Below are 27,286 nucleotides of genomic sequence, written 5' to 3'. Positions count from 1 at the left end.
AATTTATATACAGCATCTGTTGTTGTGCAAGGCGAATCACTGATTTTCTTGCCAAAGGAATCTTTAAGTATGACATAAACACTGCAGAGTTTCCCTTTTCCTGTGGCTTTTGAAAGGGACACACTTGAAATATACTTTGACATCCATGGCAATTAAATTAGCTGCTAAAATACCCGTTCTTGCACTCCAGTGGTAGTCAGAAAAAGCCCCTTTAACATAAACAGAACATGAAAGGGCTTTCTAAAACCTTTCAGCATTATTTCTCTCATGCAGTTTCCAACAGGAGCGCCCTAGTTTCAGTTGCATTTTTGAATAATGAATGCTTCATGACACAGTACTCGGGCATCAATCCAAAAAACAAATCTATTTGCCAAAGCAAATCTAGAATTAATAATGACTGGAAAAAGAATTATTGCTAATTTTACGCATTCATATTCATTTTCGACAGTAACATCCATCAATTGTGAGTCTTTCCATTATGTCTTTTGAGCGAATACCAGAACCCATTTAACAATGTAGGACTAGTCTTAGCAGGAGAAAAAAAAATCTCCATCAAAGCTCTCCCCCCCACATAGTGCAGTTTGAACCCAGTGACAGGTATGGATCAATTTTTACCTTATTGAACAATAATCTAGACAGGTTCTGGGCGGTTCATTTGGCCACAGGCAGTTTAATATCATACCAGTCATGTGCTATTAATAGTTTCTACATAGACTGACTCCATCCCACAAAATGAATCAACATGTGTGTGAGCATGGGAGACAAAGAGGAGGCGAGAGACAGGAAGAGGCAGACAGAGAGACAGTGAATGAGACAGAAAGGCGCTGCAGAATTACCCAGAGTGAGATGTGGCACAGATGGTGGGGAGTGTAGGTAATGGGGGGGCCGCCATCCTGTGTTCCCCAGACACATAACTCAAATGCACCATTATTACACTGACACAATGACTGCTTCACAGACATCTCCATATCTGGCCTGCATTCCTATACTGCTGTATAAAAAAAAATGGGAGACATAACACATTGAAAATAACCAGATACTAAACAGTGAAATAAATTCCACCCACCGTGGTGAGGACTTTTAATATTGACAGTTTTATTAACTCCTGAGGTAGACCAGCTGAAGCTGAAAAATGATAAAACACCTCATTAATTTCTGTGCCAAAATTTCAAACCAGATCAGATTTGAGGGATAGATGCAAGGTTCCATATCGCCCCCCTCGTTTGTTGATTTCAAGGTAGCGCCTTTGTGGTGATATATTTCATTTGAACATCTCCTAGTGGTCCTTTGTGATAAAGCAGCCATGTCTGTTGCCATGCCAAGGTCTTCTGCAGCCCCGGAGGATTATTGTTGAGACCTTATAGTTGGTGAGTTAAGGAAGTCCAGCTGGAAATGCTCGGCTGCAGAGACTCTGTGCAGGGTCAGGACTCCTCAGGCCCTCCGGGGGTGCAGACTAGACAGCTGATCTCTGACTGCCCGGGGCATACACAACATTCATTTCACTCAGACCAACACACATGGCATTATGACATTGTTGTCACTCGCAGTTTATCAATCATTTGAATGTTAACCCTCCTGCTGTTAATGTTAATGTAATGTTAATCCTCTTCCTCTACTGCCTACAATAGCCACCGTGTATTGGTTTCCATGCTTGTCAAGGTTATACAAATTGACGAGATAACATTGTTTTTCTTAAAAAGGGCAATAGTAACATTTGTCAAGCGCCAGTAAATATTTTACTGTTAACAATTACGGTGCTTATTGCTTGAATATGCGTGGGTGGGTGTAAGTTTAATGATCTGTCCTTGTGCATGTGTATGTGTGTGGGAGTGAATGCAGGTGAGTGCATATGTGAATTGTAGCTCACCCCACATTTAATTTACAGCTTCAATTAAAATGACAACAACAACCTTTGACAAAATCAGTAAAGAACACGGCAACAAGGAATCTAATTAAAGTTTTTTCAATCTATGATTTATTTTCTCATAGTACAACAAAGAACACCACTGTAAATGCACAGGAATGCGGTACCATTTACAGAGCTTCGCTAGCTTTTTGTACTACACAACCTCTTGACTTTGTACTAAAGTCCTTTACAGTGTAAAATATACAAAGTCAAGAGGTTGTGATACATAGCGCATTCCCGCAAATGTGCAGTGGCCTCTGCTTTACATCACTGTTATTAGTCTTTAGACGTGTCAATTGTTGTAACCTTCAAACACAAATATTTCATAAATTTTTAGTGATCTGCTGTTTAGATTAAATCAATTTCAGTAGAAACAAGTTTATCCTCCAACTTTTGGGCAACTCATTACATGTTGCCAAATGTAGGTTACAGTGGCAACACCTCAGCTATCATTTCTCAAACACATTTACACCACAGGGAGCAATACTGAGTTTTCTGCACCACAGCTGTACTGAATATGGACCAGGCAGACATCAGATAATAATAACATGGAAAATGTACTGTATGTGACATGCTTGGTCAGAGGGAAAGGTGGATAGAGGAACAGACAGAAGACAGAGCCTCCATGCTGCCTGTGAGGACGTCACAGCAAAGATACATAGGGGAGGGTTGCACCATGCCAAGAGAGTTTTGTGTATTGAAAAAGCAAAAATCAGATGAAATGCTGTGGCCAGAAAGACAGAGGTGTTTGGGTGGCCAGTGAGGTATTGGGGAAGGATTTACAGGTTTATTTCTTCTTGTTGTATTGAGATGTTTCATTTTTCATTTTTGTATTTTCTGTTTTACATTACTTACTGTAACAAGGACACATAACACTAAAAGTGAAAAACCTGTGAATAAACTGTTGAAACGAGTTTATTCATTTGGTTGCAGAGGATATTTAACTTTATTATAACATAACATAAAACTTTCTGGTACATTGATATTGGTGGCTGTGAGGCAGCTGATGAAGTTATTTATTTTTGACGCAAGGTAAATGTTTTGAATGGGAGAAATTAAGTGTTGTGCTGCTCAGAACAAAACAATGTAGTTATTTTATTTTTACTGAGAAAGGCTTACTTTTCGACTTCCCCTGCTTGTCTTTGGGTCTAAGCTCCAGCCCATCCAATTCTACTGAAGATGTCTTTTAAAAACAGGACACAGATATACTGAATATACTTTTATTTTTATAAAAAGAGACTCAGTAGTTTCCTAAAACAACTGGGCACTGAAGTTTTTAGAAAATGTTATTCAAACTGAGTAAATAGTTCATTATGTTGGGAACTGTTTTCAGCTGTGGGTTTGCGGCTCTAGTGAGTGTTTACAGCTGCAGGACAGTGTATATGTTCATGTTCATCATAATGAAGGAACATGTCACTTAGTGCAACTGTGTGGCTCACTGATGTGTTTTTAATAGCTTTTGGAGCTCTGTGGCACAGAGAAATAAGCTATATCAGGCTTTGGCTAAACAGGCAATACTTGTTAAAATTATCAGTTCATAGTTGGTGTTGGTCTTTTCAAGGGATTTGTTGATAATAAGACAAATGCATGTAGATCAACAGGCTTATCCTTTAAGCAGTTGAGAAAAATTGTAAATCATGTACCATGTGACCTCCAGAGAAGCGTGATGGCCAAATTGAAAGGATAAAGGAATCGCAGGAGAGTGAGAGAGAGAGAAGAGAGAGAGAGAGAGAGAGAGAGAGAGAGAGAGAGAGAGAGAGAGAGAGAGAGAGAGAGAGAGAGAGAGAGAGAGAGAGAGAGAGAGAGAGAGAGAGTGAGAGACTAAGAATGGGGAAAGGTGAGGGTCCTCAATGGCTGTAATTTGAAGTGCAGTGTGCAGGGAGTCATTTCAATCATGCACAGTGGCTTCTCTCAGGGTCACTTAGGCATCTTAGATTAATTAAGCTCAGATAGGCGAACAAGGAGGAGGGAAAGAACAAGAAGAAGGACAAAATTGGCCCTGGACTGTGGCGTGGCTTTTTTCTGAGCAGAGAGGGAAAACAGCTCATGTCCTGACCCTCTTGAAGTCACTGCATGACAAAACACAGCCCCACACTGTGCTGTACTGCAATGAGGTACGAGAGACAACACAGTGAACGCATGGCATCTTCTTCTCCACAGCTGGAGCCAGTAATCTGACAGTCATGTCTGTAAATCACATCTCCATGCCCATTCTTCACACTGAAAGGAAGAGAACGCACTTTTCTCTCACTGATTTTATCCTTAATTTCATCACAGGGAAGCAGGACAAAATGCCTGACTAACAGACTTAAGCACTATATTTAGTAGAGTAGCCTTAATGTTAAATGGTTTACCATGCAGATGGAAAATGGAGCATCATTGTTATAATCCTCTTAAGGCTCTCAGTATCACTTGTGAAGCACTGATCTGAACAGGGAAATTCTCAGTCTAAATCTCTGTCTATCAGGAGGAATCAGGCATTGTGTGTTTGAAATAGCAGTCTAAGGTCAAACGGACTGGGAGCTTAAGAATATCTCCTCATCGTTTTAAATTATTTTTGAACCTGGTATCTGTAACAGCAGATATTGGCAAAACAGGATGAAATGGCAATGGAATAGAGAACAAGGACTCATCAAAAGCTTGATTGCATTTCAATGTAAAACAATCATGTCGTTTCAATTCCAACGTTTTTCATGTTTTGTTTGGAGGGCCAGAATTGGCTGCACAGACAGTGAGATTCAGAAAAAAAGGGTGGCAACCAGAAGAGAGATGGACTGCAAATAAGAACCATTCCAGAGACGCAGAGGGGTGTCTTTTATACAAAGAGCACTCTAACCGAACAGAGCGGTGTTTTGAGGCAGAGGGAGCGCACACGCTGCCAGCACCGGCTCAAAAGAAAGGTGTTAGCAGGTGAGGAGCTGTGTATAGTGACTGCACCAGATAAACACAGGTATGCTGAGAGATTGAAAGTATCTGTCAATAAGATGGGCGAGCTAGAGCTCAAAAACCAGGTGAAAGCAGTTCAGTTGAACCCATATACATGTACCTGCACATCATACATGCTGGCTTATACACGTGAATCAATACACAAATGGACATACAATGCAGCAATTTTGCAGTCCCATGAAGTAGTCAGAGTGCCTGCATTGGCTAATTCTTTAATCTCAAGGTAGCAACAAGGCAAGTGGAATCCAATCAATTCTTCCCAGTAGTGTCACCATCTTCCAAATATCTGCAGCCTCAGGGATAAAAGGTTTGATGTGATATTACGATAATCTCCAGTCTTTGCCTGCTTTCTCACATTTGTTCATATTGGCTGTAGCACTTCTTATGTTTGCTCAAGTCTTAAGGCTATTTATATATAATTTTCTTGCTCATATTTACCAAATATAATGTGAATGTGAACAGTTTATGTCAGCTCTTCAAACCCTGTATCCTTGAAATTCTGTTCATAGACATCTCATTTGTTTTACCAAATACATTTTAAAGAAGAGATATCACTGTCTCGATAATGTTCACTGGCGATGTTTGATCCAGTGATAGAAGTGCTACACTGGAATACAGTGCAGGTGAGTTGTAAGAAGGTGGTTGGGGTGGACAGTGGATGTACAAGGTGAAGAAATTTGACACCAGAGACCAGGGTTTGCATGTCTTGCATGTGGTTTGGTTTAGGCAACAGAAGCACTTTACTTAAAGGTCACTCAAATGATTTAAGTATTACACTTCTATGAAGTTATTTCTAATATTAGTCTTTATTAAACAAGGATCGTGCATAAAAAACATTAATCTCAAAATGAGAAGAGATGATTTATGCCAGATTTAGCTATTAGCTAATTCTGCAGTCCTTGGGCAGGTAAACACAGAACAACCACCAGACACTAAAAACATTCATTTACATGCAACACCATTACATAGTCTCTATCACACTAACAATTATACAGACAAATCTACAAGCACACATCAACATATAAATACCAGCGCATTCATCCAGTACAACTACAAATGTGATCACGGTCAAATTAATGTCGACATGACTGGTTGCTCAATATCCATCTTTTTGCACCATGGGAAAGAGAATGAAAGTCTGTGCAAGTTTTAAGCTCAGCTGGAGGCATATTCTGGTGTTTGATGGCCGTAAATGAAAAAGCAGACTGTGCAGAGGCAGTCTGCCGCAGAGGGATGTTTAAGTCTGAGTTTAGGGCAGATCGAGAGGTTCTGCTCATTTGCTGAGAGCAAAGCTGAAAAAAACTCTTGAGTGGTGGAGAAACAGCACTGTGAATGATCTTAAATACCAATCGAACTTCTGAAAACAGAATGAGATTTTCAAAACTTAAGAGGTTGTAGCTGGATAGTATGCTACAATGATGATGATTTAATGATTTCCTATCAAAAACATTTAAGGCTTATTTAAAAAGAATCTTAGTTGGTTTCAGCACAGTCTTACTGACCAGCAGGATATACAATAATGAATATGTGAAAAAAATCATAGCACACAAACATGTTTTTGATGCTTCTATTGTTAACGAGTTCCTAATATGTCTAAATTTAACAATGTTATACTTCATTTTTTTACTCATCTTTTTAATATGTCTTTCAAAAGTCAAATTGGAATCCAAAATCACACCTAAATATTTAACCTCATTAACATTTTTGATTATTTGTCCATTAACACTAAGCTGTGGATACATGGTTTGTTTTTGTTTGTTAGCAAAATGCATTGTCTTCATTGAGGCACAAGTTGAAGCACAAGAGACAGATTTAAATTAAAGCTGCAAGCAGTGTTGGTCAGAGTTTGACTTTTAAAGTCTTTTCTTGCTCCTCCTGTGATCTTATAATGAGTGTGTATTGCAGAATGTTTCACAGCACTGAGGGAGTGACATCACCAGGAGCAGTTTGAGAGCAGGATTTTAGAGAACACTTCTTGTGAAATATCCACATAAATCCCATAACTTTGGTCAAATCTTACATTAAAAATCATATTTTAGTAGGATATTTTGTGGCGAATCCGTTGATACAGGTTTGAAAGTGGTCAGACTTATAGTTTAGATGTCAGAAGCCTCTGTTTGACACAAAATCATGCCTCCCCATTGTTTTTCATTGTAAGGGTGATGTGGCACTACAACTTTCAGGGCTTACAAAATCCAAACCGTTCGAGTTATTACAAAGTTTTTAACAACTTTTTTTGAAAGGCTAATTGTGGACTTCCTGTTGGATTTAGATCAGGGGTGTCTGTGTATGATTTGTAGGTCTTGATGAGACAAATAATTGAGTTTTGGTTTGATCTCTCTACGACATTCCTACGGGCCGTGGCGGCCATTTTAGTTACATAGGTGGCGCAAGAGAGCACATTTTGGCACTTTGGGGATTAATTTTTACATTTTATCAAATTTTTCACCAGACCTGATGTGTGTGCCAAATTTAGTGAGTTTTTGAGCATGTTTAGGGGGTCAAATTAAGGGTTTAAGTGGCGTAATAATAAAGAAAGAAAGAAAGACAGAAAGAAAGAAAGAAAGAAAGAAAGAAAGAAACAAACACTGTCAGAGTCTGCTCTCCCGCTTACCTGTTGCTGTGGGAATTATCCAATCATTCAGTCTCACTCTCTGCTCTGCCACACCCCTCATTAGTTCAACCACTTTCACCTGGCGCTCTCACCTGCTCATCATCTCCAATCAAGCCAGTATATAAGCTGCCTCGGCCCACTCCCTCTTTATCAGATTGTCTATGTTACTATGCAAAGCCATCTTGCCTTCATCTCTGGACTGCCTTCCTGGTTCCTGATCAGCTTGTCTCCGACTATCGCTCCTTGTCTCTGCCCCAGTAAACCCACCAGCCTTCTGTCCCTGACTCTGAGTTCTGCCTGCCTGTTCCCTGGTCTTTGTCTGCCTTGGGAGTGGAAGATCGGGGTTCGATTCATACTCATCAGAACTGTGTTTCTCTGACCATGCTACTATTGTCTTGACCATGTGTGGAATAAAGACTGTAAAATTTATACCGGTGTCATTTGTGCTGCAATTGGGTCCATTCTATACCTGTTACAAACACACGAAAAACAATAGTCTAAGGGCGAGGACTACTGTTTTACAGTAGTCCTCTGCCTTTTGGGCTCGGTCACTAATAAAAAGTGGTCAACATTGAAGCAACAGAGGCAGAGATATCCTGACTTTTTTTTTTTTTTTTTAAACTCTGCCTGTTGATCAGAACACAAAACATTCTGAACCCTTCCAAAGTTTTCATGACACAAAAAAACTGGATCCTATACATTTTCCATAATGCAACTAGAGTGTCTTTCATCAGATTCCCCCAATTCTTTCAGATCCCACACTTGTAGTTTTTAGTAGGCTCTCAGTTAAAAATTCAAGTCTCAAGCCCAAGCTGTGATAAGTCTGGAGCCACAGAAGGTATTATACAACTGTTTTCACAGGCTGAGTAGTACTCAGTTTAATGAGTGAACTGAACTATGCGTGTAAAATTGGTGGAGTGCCCCATTAAGGTTGAGAGAAAGTTGTGGTTTCGGTTGAATGCTCGAAAAAGTCAACTTTTCCTGTGTTGTGCTACAAGTCAGTGTTGACTTTGTAAGTCTTTAACCAAGATGATTATCTTTACCTCAATTTAACTAGGTGCAGTGAGTGCCTAAACATAGGATGTCTTACCATGCATTAGTTGCTACAAACGGATGTTGTATTGAAACAGCGGATATTGTAGGAAAACAAATGAAATACATTCATTGCAATACATTTAGTATCTGCATTTTGCAATATTCCAGATATCTTAATTAATGTTTCCCCATTAGGTTAAAAAACGTATTTGTTGTTACAGTTTAGTAGTATGTAAATGTGACACACATATACAACATGTTTACCACAGTGTGCAGTACAGTTTCTGTCAACTTTTCAGTCAGTTGTATTTTCTGATCGGTATTTGTAATATCAAAGCAGAGAAATGATGAGGCATCAATGAAACATGAAGAAATTATGATGTACTTGAAAATAAAAACTCTACTTAACTTCTTAGAGCCTGTGCCTTTTGTCTGTCTACCCTACCTGTCTTTGTTAATTTTCTGTGGTCGACATCAATCTCTGTCAGTCTCTAACAATTTATCTGCGTCTGTGAATGTCAGCTTCAATCAGCCTCTAGCAGTGCATATCATCCTGAGGGAGAGCGATCCGTGGATACTGGATATACTCAGCCAACCTCAGCCCTTTTCAGGCTCAGAGGAGGCTCGAGTGTTTCTCCAAAGTTACATCTGGGATGGATGTTCCTTGTGTAGGTGAACTGTTGGTAACTTCCAGAAACGTGAACCCAAAGGCATCTGTGTTCCTCACATTCTTTAGAAACTCCTCTCACTGGATATAATCTGCCTTAAAGGTAACAAAAATAATCGTGGAAGACCACTGACGTTTGTGTTGTTGTGATTTCTCTCCCCTCTTCCCCCTCTTATAAACAGGACCCGACTCGAGCTACTCCAAGCTTCATGGCTGCCAACTAGCCTAGGGGGGGACAAGGAACATATTGCTCTCCCCGCCTAACACTTCCAGGATTAAACATTAATTCACAGGGCTCTGAAACTTTAATATCTGGGCATATGTGAGTGAGTTTTGTGAATTCAGCTCATACTTGTCATGTGGGTTGGAGGATAAAACAACTGATTTCTCAGACATTTGCTTAATTAAATCCTACAGAAATGCTCTTATGTATCCAGTTGTTAAAACAGTGAGGGATTGAGACTGTTTTGTTTGTTTGGCTTTGATTCATCCATTATAAATGGAAATGAAGAGGACCAAAGTGCATGATGTGAAGACATCCAAGACTTAGCACTTAATGTATTTAATAATGTTTTAGAAGTAAATGTTCAACTGTTAAATGTTAAATTCTCACACACTTTGAGACAAACCTCTTAAAACAAGGTCAACTAAATTATGTATAAATAAACTGCAAAACATGGTTTTAAAAGCTTACAATGTAACAGCTGATAACAGACTTCAACAGTACAAGCACACATGTATTTTCCATGTGCCTTCCAAACTTTTCTTAGTTAAAACGCCCACTGATCATTAAAAGGGCGAGATTTTGTTAGATTTTAGGTAGAAGATTTTCTTAGTTTTAAACAACTTGTAAAATGTCTGTATATTATGCTCCTCATACACATTACAGAAAAACTGATAAGGAATATTTCTGTGATACAGAAAACAGCAGTTAGGTAGGTGTAGCACATTTATACCCTCTGATAAAAACATAGTTATATTGAATACAATTAAAATAAGATATACTGTCAAAACAATAAAAATGCACAAATATACCTCTGCAGAAATACTTGTAATCACTTCTGTGCAGGGCTTATGAAACCAAAATGAGAGCCAAACGCTAATTCTTTTCATGTTGTGCCATTTTTGAGAAATTAAAATACAGTTCTTTGTCTTTATGAAAATACTAAACTATAAGAAACCACAAATAAAGATATTTTCCTTTAGGTGTCAAATTCTGAGAAAAGTGACCACTGATTCCCTAAACAAGTCCATCAGTGCATCAACAGTAAGCCTGATTGCACATGAGTTTTCTTCCTGTTTGAGCGTTGTGGGATCAACCTGCTTTCACATTGCTGCCTGTTCTGCTCTCTTTCACTTTCTCTCTCTCTGTCTGTCCGTCCTCTGTTCATTTCTGCAACACCTGTGGAGAGTTAAATAATCACAGTTGGGGTAACAGAGCAGAAAAGAGGGGGAACGGAGGGGAGTCGACAGCTAGGGGATGTATGCTAGCAGTCGACAAGATCTGTGGCAAAAGCACTTAGGGGCTGAGTTCTACACTTTAAAAAAAAGAAAGAAAAGAAAAATCAGTCTGCAGATAAAATATTGGTGCACAATTGCAGTAGTGCTTGCTACTCCCATTTGGCCTTGGTTTTCCAGAATGTTGTTTTCACCCTGACTGAGGCAGGAGCACAGGGGCAGGTGGATGAGGAAAAGGAGAGTATATATGTGTTTTTGGCCACTAGACTCCTAGACATTTTTAAACTTTATAAACCCATCCAGTATTTACAAGGTGTAGGAAAAGGGAGGAATGGTTTTTTTTCATCTTTTACTCAGCTTCTTTTAGCTGCTTGTCAGCCTTTCATACAAGGTCTATAAACCAGATGACTGTGACTGCCACTCATCACCCTTAATCTCAGGCTCCTTAAATTAATAGATCTAGAATATACTCCACTGGACATGGACATTTGTTTGAACTGTTTTTTTTTTGTTTTTTTTTTGTCATGTGGATCTTGCTATATCAGGTGGCTGTTCATTGCAGCTTGGCAAAAGGGTCCTCTTTTGGTGATGACAGCTTAGAAAATAACACCAACAAAAAAAAGCAAAACAGCTGCATATCATGCTACAGTGTCCCTCATAGTAATATAACAAGGCTAAGAATCTGCAGCCAAATGGTGTTTTTAGCTGGTCAGCATTGTAACATGCCGTCAGTGTCAGTGCAGGCATAATGTCTGCTATGTTTACCATCTTATTTTAGCATGTTAGCATTTATTCATGACACAAAGTGCTGGACAAATTTAAATTTTCAACTCATGGTGGCGTTAGATGAAAGGTCAGAGGTTCACCAAGTACCAAATTCTGTTCCAATACATCTAATAGATGTTAAGATATTTCACTTCATAAGTTAAAAATATGACCACATGGTGGAGCTAGATGAAAAGTTTGAGATCACCAAAATTTTGGGCATTCATCCTCTGGGCACCATGCATGTCTGTCCAAAATATCCTGTCAATCAATTTGATAGTCATAAAGACATGTCATCAAAAGCTAAAAATGTCATCCTTGTGGTGGTACTAGATGAAAAGTCAGGGGATCACTGAAATCAACAGGATTCATCCTCTGAGGACCATGAATTTCAGTATAAATTTTTATGGCAATCCATCTAATAGTTGTCAAGACATTTTAGTTCAGACCAAAGAGATGGATCGACCAACTGACAGACCGACAGAAAAAGGGTTAAAGAACAGAAAGTGAATACTGGCTGCAAATTGTATATTTAAAATCAGCTTTTTGCATTATTGATTTTTTCATCAGTTTTTCCACCAGCTGTCTAATTTTCAGTATGAATAAATAATGATAAATTCTCAAATATATGGCATACAATAATATACAGTGTATCTTAAATGATTCAAGCCTACCTTCCGACCAATCGGAATTTAGTTTTCTCCAAGGCCATATGGTAATTAAGTAAAGGTTGATCATTTCTTTCAGTCCATTGTCCATCTCCAGAACCTGTGATAGCCCAGTATGACCCTTACACTAGTTGTAAATGATCAACAGTAATTGATTTTCCTGAAGAGAGAAAGAAATTAGACCTTGGTTGCAAATGCTCTCTGGCTGTTAGATATAATTGTCCAAGTTGCCTCTTGGACAAACATATCAATATAATCATAGCAAAATGATGATGGAACCACACATGGCAAGAGAGAAAAATAACCAACAAATGTGAAATTAAAAAGATGTAAAAAGTGAGATCTTCTCACACAATCAAGCTTTCTACCTAAATGAAGAGTCTCTAACCCTCCAGCGTGATTTAAAAAGATGGATTAAACTGCTTAAGATTACCTTGTTGTTGATTGCTTCATAATGTTGAAATGAGAGGAGGATTTCAGAGAAATGGAAAATATGTAATGAATGCCCACCCGATTCAATCAGAGTATGTAATGATGTGAATATACACAGCACCCTGTACAATGTGTCTAACGCCACCGCAAATATGCAAAAACATCAAAACAGTCTTACCAAGAGGGAGAAAGAGATGTTTACTTTTCACACGGTAGCACACATATATATGTAATGCTTTACCAGGCAGAATGCAAACAGAGGATTTCTCTTACTCTTAACACTCACTCTTTCTCTTTGGCTCTTTCTTTCTCAAAAGACGACACAGCTGCACAACACACCTCTAAATAATGAAATGTTCTCAGGGTCAAAAGCCTCTTTAGCTCAACTTGTTTCCTGCCAAACATTCAATACAGTGTTGGAGTGGAGAGAGAGAATTGCGGTATGGAGAAAACTTCCTCTTCATCCCTGAGGTTTTAATGCAGCTGTCCCTGCAGAAGAGTGGCCAAGCCAAGGAAACAGTTGATCTGTCAGGTCCCTCTGTGCCATAGCCTTGGAGCCTTATAATTCATCTTGCCTCCCTAATCTTTATTGCATGCTTTGGTTCTCACCTGCAACACCTCCTCCCCCTCCCTGCCTTCATTTCCTCTGCCTCCCCGATCCTTTCTCAAGTGTTTTTTCTCTGCCTTAACTGCATAAATGCTTATACAGAGAAATGACAACTTTGGGGGATGGTGACTTTAACTATTACATTCTCCCATTTTTTTCTTTTTTTTTGTCCTTCTCTCATACGTGGCATGATTGCAAATGTGTAACTTGCATTTTCCATTTGTCTCTGTTTGTGTATCTTTGTGTGCAAGTGTGAATGTCTTTGTATATAGTGTCTACTCCTGTGGGATGATCAGTCTCTAGAGAATATTCACATCTTAAAACATTCACATGCAGAGCTCCCCATGGGCTCTGCAGCCATTTCAGCATATCATCTGTGGACAGTTAAGACAAAAAAAAGTTTTTTTTACTGAGTTTTGACACTGTTTCTTTGCTGATTCTGGTGTTATCCCTACTGATTTTATTCATTCCCACCTGAATTGTCTGGAGGAAACATTGCAATTCATAGGACATTCTGTATATCAGTGTGTCAATATAAGATCATAAAATGACACCTAAAACACATTGTGGATACATTTACTACATGAAATAATGGTTGAATTATGTAGAAGTTAGTGGGAAAAGGGATATATCACCAGAAAAAATTAAATTCCAGACAATGACAGGTTATGTACCACAGCACAGACTTGCAGTTACTCTAAAGAAGCATAGCAGTCTCTGAAAAGTGCACTGCATCTTCAAGTCAGGTCAGTGTTCGGAAAGAGTGAACAAATGAATCTTAGGTAGAGTTCAGAATTCAGGTGCTTCCTCTTCGCCTTGCATTAGTAGTCAACACACAAGGCCACGCAGAGCTCCGGAGAGTCCAGATTATCATGCAGAAACACCCAGGAGACTGCCTCCCATACTCCATTAAAACATCAACCCCAAGGTGTTGAATGCACCGGGAAAGAAGACAGAAAACGAGAAGTATTCTCCCCACTGGCCGTAGCTCACTACATGGGTTCAAATGAACACGAGGTCAGAGAACAGCCAGGCAGGGGTCTTTGCACGAGGTTTTCCTGGAAACTATTCTGTAGTAAATCTAAGTGGGATTGTAAAGGCATTTTTCTTTGTGGGCACTATCAAGTAATCCTCTGTGCAGACTTCTGACGACTTTCTATTTTATGCGCTCTTTTTTACTTTTGTCAGTCTCTTCTTGTCCTGCAGGAAACATAAATAGTTACTTTGAACTTCTCATTTATGTTCCTTAAAATTGTTGTTGTACGGCTTCTATCTGGTTGCACAGAACATGATGCCAAACCCGCAGACACAAAACTGGATATTAAAGCACAGACTCACACACACACGCACACACAAACACACACAACTGTGGCGGTGCACACAGGTGTGTTATCCAATTCGTATAAATAATGAGACAAGTAAGTACATGACAGCACTCTGATGTCCTGAGGTGGAAACTGGTGTGATTTAATTTCAAACAGCATTTAAATATATTACAAAAATGATTATTTCATCCAGACTTTTTCCTGGCAGCACTTCAGAATGACTAAATGAGAACATTTGGTCTTTTTTCAGTCAACTTTTTGTCAGTACACCTTTGTTTATTTTCTTTTCTTTTTACAGACAGATGAAAACTGTTTTGCAAACAGTTCTCTTGCTACAGCACATGACAGCAACCTCATTATTAGATCAGTTTTTTCCTGTAAAAATGGTGGTGAAATTATTTCTGGGGGTGACTTTGCCATAACAAATCTATACATCTGGTTTAGAAATGCTTAGCTTTTTCTTGCACTTCGTAGTAGTGGGGTTGGTGTTCTTTTGGACGCTATCACCAAGCACCTCCTTTTCCCGTTCCTTGGCCACATTGAGAGATTGTGGGTGCATAATACAAGTAAAATGTCACCATGATAAATCTAACCTTTCCGGGGAGCCCTTAGTGACTGCGTACCTGTGTACTTGCATTAATAACCAGATCTATCAAAGGGGAGTTTTCAGTTGCATTAGTGTTTGGGGAGTAATTGCTGTCAGCGGGTCTGGTCATAAATCCTGACACCTCAATCACGGCAGTTTCATAAATCACACTTAAAAAGTTTGCATCTGATGTACACTTTCCTCCTGCCCTGGCTGCTAACGGAAAACTGCTGCAGGAGGGAACTTGGTGAACACTGGGTCTCTCATTTTTCATACTTTTGTAGGCTAACTTCCAGGTACCACTTCTCTTGTGGGTAACTTTAATGACATTAAGAGGGCTGTTCTTTTCCTAGTCTTCTCCTAATGAGTTCAGCCACATAATCAAAATCTTAACCTTGGATGTCAACTTTTATACCTGTAAGCAAACTCCTCCCCTCTATCCATTTTCAGGGCTCTGTCCATCAATAACTGTAGTGATGAAACAGTCGGTGCCAGTGTGGAGGACGAGTCAGATTGTTTGGATGATTTAGTGAGATAAGTAAGACCAGGGAAGTTAAATAAATCAGAGTAAATGTCTCTAATTTGGAAGAGCTGCTCCTTAGTTGTGAAAAAGGTAAAGGGACAATCATAGGAAAGATTAGGTGTAAAGAAATTGACTGTGCATGAATATGAACAGATAATGTGCTCTTGAATAGATATGAACAGCATCCACATTTTTTTTGACAAACAGCACATCACTTGCTCCCAAAGTCATAACTCAGTCAAATTACAGAAGTGGTGAGTCGCAGCTAAAACACTTGATAGTGCCAGGAACTTTGAGCCTTATGTTGCCTCTGTATACCTGGGTGTGGACTTCTAATTATATTGAACTTTCTTAAGTATTTTGTGTTTTTGTGTATAGGATGCTGTGCATCTTTCAGGCCACAAGAGTCCAGGACAAATAGGATATGCACGTATTGAGTGGAAGTAAAGCATTAGCTTCATTATCCTCCAAATATATTAAACTGTAAGCTACATGAAGCGAAATCAAGTTTTTTATTTTACTTGTTGTAATAATTGCGTTGAAGCTACATGTGCATTGTTTTTTTTTACAGTAAATAAACCAAAATCTGCTGACTTGTATCTGCTGACTTGATAGAAGCAGAAAAAAGAAATGACCTTAAATACCTGAAAGTATTTTAAGTATTTAAATCAAAATGCAAAACTATTATTAGTACTACTATCAACCAAGCTGCAGCAGGGAACTAACTGGCTAACAAGCACAGAGTCTACTGTCTGACTCTGGTACAAGAACGAATCAGGGGAGCCCCAAAGCCCCCAAATTGTCACTTTGGTATTCTTTGGCATGTGGGCAGCGGTTCTATGTGTACGTGAAGTTTTGAGGGCAGTGAATATGTCTGACAGCTGGTATCAGCAGCAGCTGAGTGAAGTCAGGTCAAGTGGAGTATACGGGTTTGTACTTAATTGATGGATTTATTCATTTGAGTCTCCAGCACATTTTCTGGTGCCCAGCCCAAATGGGTTTACAAGACACTTGACAGTAACAATAACCAAGATGGCCTCATGATGAATAATGATGTGAAATTTCACAAATTAAAAAAAAAAGTAAATTTCAAAACATTAAATTAACATGACAGAAACCTCTTGTTATGATGGACACATTGTTCGCTGTCTTAGCTGCCATGCATCTTTTATAAATCTTGCCAAAACAAAAATCTTCACATTAAAGAGCCAACTCTAGCTATCGCCTTCAGACAACCAAAACAAATCAGGATTCTTCAACTGAATCTTTTCAAACAAATGACTCCTCAAGTCATTGTGTTGAATACAAAATGAAACTCGGTCTTGACAACACCAAAATCACAAAAAACACAGCGGTCAAGTAGCAGTTCATAACTGAGCACACAGGGACATTTACTTTCTCTGTAAATAACTAGTACTGAACAATCTCAGCAGTGAGTGCATATGGCTATGGTAAGACACAGGGGGAAAACACAAATCAATCAGTCACCACCCGCAGTGCTTAAATCTAAACTTTGTCACACAGTACTCTAGAGTATTTGTAACACTATTACATGTTGTAATGCTTCATTTATATGGCTGGAAATGAGTTTGGTAAAATATTAAAGCCGATAAGGCAGGAGAGGGCGAGAGCTTTTAACTAGTTCCTATACGTGTTCTACATAAAATCAGTAAATCTGACATCCTTTTCAGGCTCTGGCTAGGAATGATGATATAATACTAGATCACCAAATTCTTCAGATTTATCCTCTGGGGACCATAAATATGCCATGGCAGTTAATCTAATACTTGTCAAGATATTCCACTCTGGACCAAAATGTTGGACTGATGAACTGACTGACCAACACCATCCCCAGAGCCCCACCATATGTATATGTCAGCTGATTTTGTCTATTAAAAACAAACAAAGACTTGGACAGCTTTACTTGTTGAGATCTTTATCATTTACTTGCAACTGCATTCCTGCTTGTGATTATTACAAGCATGTATTACCTGTTTGTTTCTTGCTTGCAGCATACTGTAAGTACAAGCAGAGCTCCTGTAGCTGATTAAGGTTAAATGTGGACCAGACGAGTGTCTCTGTTCCTCCAGATGTGTTATTCTTCCTTCATTGTTAGACATCCGAGGAGAGAGATGGATGGAGCCTGTCCGCCTGCAGGTAATCTGATTATGGGACCATTAATAAAACATCATTCATTAAGAGCCTGTATCAATCCGCTGTCAACATCAAGTGGTTCACTTATCAAAGAATGACAGAGAGAGGTGGAGAAAGAGAGAGAGAGAGAGAGAGAGAGCGAGAATGAGAGGAGGGTGTTGTTATGGCACAGTATTGCTGTGTCCTTGTTATGTATTTTACAAAATCATATTTTCTAGTGATCATGTTTGTCTTGACTTACTGTGCACTCTAGGGGATAGTTAAAAAATGTAAATCACTGATTTTGTCTCATTTCTTCTCTGGGTAATGGTATTGTATGTTAATTTAGTTAACTCAATTTCCCTATTTCATTTTTATGTTTTGTAACTATTGCTTTTTTATGCATTATTACTTTCCACCTCTCCATTTCCCCTTATCCTTCCATCTCTTTTTCCAGCCTTCATACGAATGCTCCTCCTGCCGCAGAGTGACAATAGCCGCCCAGCCACTGGATCCCACAGGGCCTTCATTATGACTGACTGTATTATGTAAAGCACTTAAAATGCCTAATTATGCTCTCTGCCTGGCTCTATTTTAGTTCCTAAGTGCTGCAGTCTTCTGACTGATGGTCCTCAGGGACTTTTCACTCTGTGTTTGAAATATTTTCCTCATATCCTCTCTTCACTTAACAGAGTATCTTCAGATACAAACACCTTCTATCAGAATTGGCGACAGTATTGTGTCAGTGAAGCACAGGGCTTGGTCTCCTGAGGTGGAAATAATGTGCCTGCGGAAATCAAGTTGATGATAATTTTGTTGGGAATCGTCGTATGTAAATTGCAATAAGGAAACTTTTAAGTCATGGAATACATGATTGCAAAACTTATTTGGAATTCCTGAAAAAGTATTTGAAAATCTATTTCAATTTTCTCATCTTAAACTGAAATGATTCCTCAGTGGGCAGATGATTCAAAGCAACTGCTTACATGATTAAAACATAGCCAGGGGTTAGAAAAATAATTTATACTCAACATTTCAGGAAAATTGAAGCTGTTTTCATTGTGATTCATGGTTGGTGACAACATAATGGAATGCGAACAGAGACGGTTATATTGTGTGTATGGCATTTCCTCTGCAGAGAGAAATTTAATTGAATCTCCCCCTGCGTTTCCACTGATTGCACTGTAGCCCCTTTTCAACCTGAACTATTCCTATTCTACTCAACTTGCACACTGCACTGGCTTCCGAGTATGCGTGTGTGTGTGCTCATCCGTGCATTTGTGTAGGGGGATCAGTGTGGGTGTGTATACACCATGGTGAGAGTAGAAAAGGGTAAGTGTGGTTTTGTGTGTTGGCATTGTAGGTGGAATTTGTGGCGTGTGTGATGGATTTGTGTCTGATTGTCTCAGAAAATTACCATAAACAGAACAGAACAAATCCCTAATTGTTTTGGCTCTATATTTACAGCAGAAACGCCTGCAGCATATTGCAGTCTCCCCCGAAACTCCTCAGCTTGCTTATGATGCTCTCCTCTCCAGAGAGCCGAGTCACAACCAGGTCAACCTCAGGTTACAGTCAGGTCAGAGCTGAGAAGACAGTAATACATCATTCTCTATATATAAAGCTGAGGGATTGTCTCACAGGTGACTGGGCGCAAAGATGATTTGACCGTCGCTGAGCTTCTGACCATCTTGTCTGTACCTTGTTCATCCAAATAAGGCCTCCTATGGGTGAAATTCTCTGCTGGGCCCTTGTTTGCTACAGCAGCCAGAGCAGATGGCTGACTACTTACATGCAAGGAAGCCTATCTAATGCAGGCACTGCGCAGCACTGTTACCGGCGACAGGGGAAAATGGTTGATGGAGTTTAAAGTGAATTAGCTTTATGTTTCGTTAGCGTTTATTGTTACCCTGTGAGTCAACACTGTGGGTGTTCTGGTGAAAGTGCAGAAAGTACAGACAGAGTAAGAGCAGGAAATGCATATTTCACAACCTTTTGTGACTTTAAACTTATAATATTTTCATTATATCAAACTCATTTTTATACTATTCATGGTTGGATTGTTTTCTGCAATAGACATTCAAAATGTATTGACATTATGTAACTGCCTCATTGTTACTAGAGGAGTCCACCTTTCTTATACTTTCTTATACCTTGTGTTCACACAGCTACTTCTACTACCAATTAAATATGCTAAGTTCTATGTTATTGCTTTTACTTGTGCACCACCTTATTACTATGTTAAGGGAGGTGCTATATCAATAAAGATTATTATTATTATCATCATTACTTCAGTGTTAAAGTTTGTAATTTTCTCTTATTGATAGAAGTGTCCCTGTTCATTGACACAGTAGCCCTCTTCAGCCATATCAGAGCTGTGTTAATTTTAGAGTTGAAATGATTAGTCGATTGACAGGAAAATAATCAGCATCTATTTTGACAATCAATTAATTGTTTGAGTTATTTTGCACAGACTCTATTGGCCAAATGTGTTTATTTTGACTCCAGTTTCTTGTAGCTCTCATGTAATTATACACAATTCCAGAACAGGAATTCAGGAGGCAACAAAGCTGAAGAAAGATAAGCAAACATAAACATATTACTATTGTCTACATAATATATACAGGTCAAACTGTTTCTGTAAATTGTGGACAAGACAAGTATACAAATAGTGCAAGGGTGTGTGAGAGTGCAAGGAGTGCTGGAATAAATATTGAATGGGTAATGTGCAGTGGTAAGTTACTTTATATGCATATAGTGGGTGGTTATATGGATGTATACATGTTGATGTGCACTGTAGCCTGCTTGGAATTGAATTTTACAGTGATGAAAGATATGTACATGTTTTTGCACAATGTGTATTTTAAATTGTAATATGATATAATAATATCTAATTTGTAGGTACGGTGGATGTGGTACAGAATGATTGCACTGGGATCTTTTTCTTCAGATTTTAAGATTTGCTGCTGTTCTTAGTCATATAACTGCATATAAACTGTAATATTTTGGGTTTTGGACTACTGGTCAGATAAAACAAGGAATTAGAAGACACTTCTTTGGGCTTTGGCAAATTATCTCGGGCATTTTTCAGTATTTTTTGATGTTTTAATGACAAAACAATTGATCAATTAACTGAGAAAACAATATGCAGCTCTAGTTAAATTACATGTGGTTACTTACTAAAGCAGATTGGGTCCTGGAAAATTTCTACTATTTTTATATAAATTTTGTATTTAAAATGTTGAATATATTTCAAATACAGGCCTGTCATTCATTTGATTAGTCAACCTTGAGCTCCCAGCATGCTCTTGACATGACATGACATGCTCTCAAACATGAACGATACTCTACTCGATGAGCAAACTTGCCAAAGATGCTGTTTGCTCACAGATTTGTGAATTATATACGACTAACTAAACTAACTAAAACTAACTAATAAACCTGGAGACCTAAAAATAGGGTCACAGCCAAAAAAAAAAAGGCTGAGAAACTGTGCTGTATGCAAACATGCACTGTTGCCCAAATGTAATCCATTGTTCCTGTTCTGGAGACCCAGACACACTAACTAAATGGACTTCTCTTGGCATTTTTCGGATATGGGATGATGGTACATGCGATTAGGTGGGAGAATAATGTGTACAGCTGCTCAGTGTTGGAGGAAATCAGCTGGTTTGTTCACTCTTTCTCTGCTGAAAGCCTTTCTGTCCATCTTACCTCAGCAAGCCTTATCAGGTAATTAACGTCATGAATGGAGGTTTAATGACCCTCACATCAACCTTATTTAAAGGAAGTAGAATTAAAGATGGTATCTGGACATGTAATAATGCAGGAGGAGCCAGAGTAGCAGGGATGGCAAGCCTGAGCATTAATGTCATCGTTCTGCTGATCAGGCACTGAGAATCCTGCTCATTCATTATGAGAGCCCCTAAAGGCAAGCAAAACTTCCTGACACCTACTGACTTGTATATCTGGTCTCTACAGCAGACGAAGAACAGCTCACACTCAATAATTGGGCTGTGAACATGCTTGAGTTACAAATTGTATGGGGGTGGGATTTGTGCAAAACAAATCACAGATTAAGAAACTACAAAAAAAAAAAGAAAAAAGAAAACAATATATTTCAATGAGCTATATATTTAGAAAACACACTGAAAAATGTTCTCTGCCATGGACTATAGCAGAATGCAGTGTTTGTAAAGTGCATCCAAACCTCATCTTTTACAAAAAGGCCATAATAGTGTTGATTTTTGAGAATCAAACACAGCAATACAGCAGTCAAAAGTAGCAAATGTTTGTTTTTCATTTAGTTGGTTTCAGCTAGCTTTAGTAGCTATTGGCACATATTGCAATTAGACAGGGTAACAAGGTGGGATAAACAAGTGGCTACAGTAGTGGTTGGCATTAGTCATGACCAATCAAATCACTTGTTTCCGTTCCCTTTACAAGCTTTGCACTCTGCCACCATGCTGAAGCAATTTCATAATGGCAAGAGCAGTCTGGAGAGGATCCTCAAAAGCTTCTCTCCAGAGGAAACTAATACTCTTGTGCTGAAGAGGTGCTGAATCACAACAGGTAAATATATACAGCTTCTTACATTTAAGGTGGGGAGGAGATTACATATCAAGCTGTGGTTCACAGAGCACATTTTCCCAGAACAGGAAATGTTTCAGTGATTGTAGAAAAAGAGAAAAACAGATCTTGGTAGCATACTTCCAGGAATTAAGGTACTGGCCAGTCAATCAAACACATCTATAGAGCAAACAACTTCCTTTGCAATCCTCACTCTGCGTGCCATGCTTACTACAGTTATTCACATTAAAGTCACAAGTGTATGCAAGTGATGTTAAAATACATGAACATACAGTGTATTATTTTTATCTTGAAGGTTTTGCAAAACATCAAAATTAGATGTTTGTAATTAGATGTACAATATGATAATTTTGTAGAAGTACTATATACTGTAACACAAGAGTTAATGATAGTTGTTTGAATAAGTTAATATATCATAAGATAAACATTCAATGTCATGGGCACAGACTGCATAGAACAGAAAAGTCAGAGGAGCTATTTTGGGTGCCCCTGGTACCCAAAATAAAAATCCCATTCAGTTTCCGCTATGTGAAGTTGAAACACTCCCAAGGCTTGGATTGACATGAAACTCTCCCAGTTGACTCATAGGTACAAAAGATTAAAAACCACATGAGAAAATAACCTGGTTCTCAGATAAAATATTTGAAGGTACAAGTCTGTGTACATAAGGACTTCGGGGAGAAGGCTTCCAAGGTGCGTTTCGGCAAGAAACATTCCGTTTAGAAGAGAGGGTAGAATTATGTTATGCATGCTGCTAAAGACGGTGGAAGCTAAATATTAAACTGTTGAGGAAACATGATATCTAGCTTAATTCAATTAATTTTTGATTTCTGGTGGATTTCTGGTTTTGAATTCATTCAGCAACTATTGGGCTGCGTTAGAAGTGTTTCAAATTCACTACGGCTATGGATTCATGCCTCTGACTGGCTTTTTCTCCATAGCAATGACAGCCAAGTGTCATAGGTGTTGTAGTATTTTAACCGTCTGCCATGCCAAAATAATAAACAAAACACGATTTCTCAGAAACCACGTTTAAATAATTGGTCATAATGTAAACCTATAGGATTGTTACATTATCTGTAAGAGTCCCATGTATCTATGTATGTTAAGTAACACTGAGGACATTGTTTAAAGAAAATTTGAAATGGGAATATATAATGGGGAAAAACACAAGAAACAGGAATGAGTGGGCCCTTCTACTTTCCAACTCTATTAGGTTTAGACCCTCTTGGTGACATGTTTAGAGATAAATCTAGATTCACCTATAAAAGATAAAGAAATGTAGTGGGGAGTAAAGACCATCATTAATACCCTTCCCACTGAGTTTAGGTCTTTAGGCCTTAATTATATGTTACATCCGTATGAACTGCAGTGCGGTGATAAAATCAGGCTATTTCTCTCACCCACAAACAGAAAGGAAATTTGTACTAATGGCACCATTACATGTGATGCAGAATATGTGAATGTTATAGTAAAAGCAACAGGGAGTTAAAGATCAGAATAAGTGAACATAAAATTGCAATTAGAAATAAAGTTAAATCTTCAGTAGCCAGACACAAACATAATGTTAGCGCTTTCAGATATATGGGAGTAATGGAAATGCCACCTAGGGGAGGAGATAAGATATGATTCCTGAAAGGGAAAGTAGCATAGATGGGATTTTATGTTGAACACTTAAACTTCAAATTGAGTGAATGAAAAATGTGGTTTAGCTTGTTGCTTTTAAAACTTTGATGTGGAAAGATAGTTAACTCTCAGTTTTGCCTCATATGCATTGCTAAAGGAGAAGCAGTTAATAGAGTTCTTGGTCACTACTGTTGATGAAAACACACTTGTTTTTGAAACCTCTGTGTATTCTGTCATATGGTTGCTTCTACAAGCCAAACACAAAAATAGGATATATGATAGCTGAGCCTTTCAGGGGCAGTGCTAGAAATGTTATGCTCCCTGACATCAGCTCAACAAGAACTCTCAACTATAGGCAGGCATGTCACAGGGCCTCTGTCAAGCTTTGGGCCCCCAGAATCATTGAGGGTTTTCCTCCCCTAACTGTACCTCTGGCAGCCTGCCAGTGGAAAATGTATCAGCATGGATCCTGTTGATTTTGACACCTAAATTGCACTATAGTGGCTACTGAATTGTTATTGTTTCTGCAAGACAGCAGACGGTGCCTGTCCTCCCAGTTCATGATAGGTCAACCATATTCTAAGCTTGCACAAGTGGGAAAAAACACCTGTGTATAGCTAACAACAATGTCACTTTGATGGTCCACAGGCCCACTGAGAAAGAAAATAGAGCCCTCAGTGTCGTATTTATTTTCAGTGGATCAGCTCCAGGCATTTCAGCTCGACCCTATTATTGTTTGGAGCTGCACTTGTGTAGCTTTTGTGGCTGAAGATATCTTCTCCATTAATGTTTTAATGCACCGGCTTACCAGGGCTCAAGCCCCGGGGCCCAATAACGTGAAAGGGCCCATGAGGCTCAGGGGAAAAAATAATATAAAATTCACAGGGAGAGGGGAGGGGGTGGGGTTAATATCTTGGAAAAAATAAATAAAAGCCACTGTGATTGTCCAATGAATGAGTAGCAACTTCAACTGTTTATACACATGGTAGTTTGCTTGAATGGAAATTTACTTCAAAAGCCACATTTGCAAAAATGTCGGGAAAGAAATGTTAAAGTGGAGCTCAAAAATGCAAAAATCAAAGAGAGAAAGGGCAGCGGGAGTCACAGCTATTAAGAAAAATCTTCAAGCTGACTGCAAGCCCTGAGGTCGAGAGGACTGAAAACTCTCCAGCAGCAGTACTAGTAGCAGAGCCGGTGAATGAAACAACTATGGGGACAGGAATTATCACCTGCATCCACAGGTTAGGTATCTAGCAGGCTAGGTTTTAGGTAGCTAACTAACTATCTAACTAGCTTGACAACATTAGCGAATTTAGAGAACAAATAACAGTCAGGAGTCAGGACAGGCCCAAACCAATTATCATGAGCAATTCCAGATAGTCATGAATTTGTGCTTTAACGTTAGCTAGGTTAGTTAACATTAACTAGTTCTAGGCTAACAAATGTAATCTATAACTGTCCCAGCTTAGCTGGCTAGCATTAGATAATGTAGTTTTAATTTAGCCTGTCTAGTCTAATTTCAAGGTAGTGATTTTGTCAGCTCCCACACCCAGTGACACTGGAGCCTCAGAATCACACCCTGAAATCCTGACGGTGACGGAAGAACCCAGCCCTGAGACATCAACAGCTGCTTATACTGAACCTGACTGGCTGCAAACTGTCCCAGCCACCGAACTACCTGCCACAGCACCTGCATACACTAGCATAGACCTAGGATACTGGGGGAAAATCAATGAGGATGCAATGGACTTTTCAGGATCTGAACAACAATACATGCATCAAAAGAGAAGCTTTTCAAAAAGTTTATTTACCTGAAAACTTCAAATTTCAAAGGAGAATCTGTACCCATGATTTGACTCACTGTCAAAGGGATATGTATTTTGCCTTGTCTGCCGGTTGTTTGGTAAAAATGAGAATACTTCCAAGTTTGCCGGTTGTGGTTTTAACGATTGGAAGCAAGCAGGAGAGCATGTTGTTGAGTATGAAGGGTCGGAGGCCCATTGCAAGAGTATGCTCGTGTGGATCAACAGAACCATGGAGACAGGACAAATTGATTTTGGACTGTGTCAACAGTTTGAGACTCAGTGCCAGTATTGGACTGAGGTGCTAAAAAAGGGTTGTACCCGCTGTGACATTTCTATCTGAGCATGAGCTTGCCTTTAGAGGGGATACACACATTTGGCTTGCTCAATAATAGCCATTATTTGGGGTGCTTAGAATTGATTTGTGATGAGTTTGTTCAATTAATGGGGGAGCAAGCTCTGTCAGAAATTATAAATAACATTCAAATAGCCAAGTACTTTTCCATAAGTGTGTGACGTATCAGCTCACATTTATTATGCGCTATGTGTCCCTAGAAGGATCTATACAGGAATGCTTCTTGAAATTCTTGCCGATAAACAGTCACACAGGGGAGTCTTTTGCCGATGCTATTGTCTCTGTTCTGGGTGAGTTTGGCATTAACATCGACAAATGCCTTGAATAGTGCTCTGACAATGCCAGCAATATGTCAGGATTATATAAAGGCGTGCAGTCACAAATAAGAAACATCAATCCACTGGCCGAATGGGTGCCTGTGCTGTGCATTGGCTGAATTTAGCTGGAGTAAATATAGTGAACTTCTGCCTTCAAACAGATGATATTTTCATGTTTGTTCAAAGTGTATTCAACTTCTGCTCAAACTCCACTTTGCGGTGGCAGATTGTCAGATCTGGCCTCGCACTGAATACAAACAGGAGAATTCAGACTACGAAGTCATTATCTGACACAAGGTGGTGTGCCCATGCCCAGGCTACCAGTGCATTATGTCTGAATTATGGCAACATCCACGACTTGCTTCTTAAAATCGCAGAGGATGTTAATCAAAACATAACCACAGGCAACAAAGCTCTGGTTCTTTGCAGGCAGATGAAAAGGCTAGAAATAGCTTTCTTATGCAGTCTATGGAACACTCTCCATGCATGTCCAGAAAACAAGCATCAAACTCCAAGAAGTTGAGCTTGACCTCTCCAAGGCAGTAGAATTGTTACGCTCATTGAGGGATTTTATCACAGGTCTATGGGATTGATTTGACAGGTTCAAGTCTACGGCAAAGGAACTGTTACCGAGTGTCACAGAGACTTACAAGGCCAGCACAGACAGAGCACAGACAGAGGAAGAAGGCGTAACAAAACACCAGATGAATCATCTGAGCCAGATGTTGGAATGACAATGACTGGCTGACAAAAATTTGCAGTGAATATTTTCATTGTGATCATTGATAAACTTGTGGCAGAGCTAGACCAGATCTGTCAATTTACCAGTACAGGCTAAACAATGCTCAAGCTAATTTACTCCTAGTATTGGACGAGCTCCCACTTATCATAAACCAGCTCAATGCATGTGACAAAGAGGGGAAGCAAGTCA

This window comes from Thunnus thynnus, chromosome 6 (assembly GCF_963924715.1).
Source record: "Thunnus thynnus chromosome 6, fThuThy2.1, whole genome shotgun sequence".
Taxonomy (NCBI): domain Eukaryota; kingdom Metazoa; phylum Chordata; class Actinopteri; order Scombriformes; family Scombridae; genus Thunnus; species Thunnus thynnus.
This window is presented reverse-complemented; position numbering follows the sequence as displayed.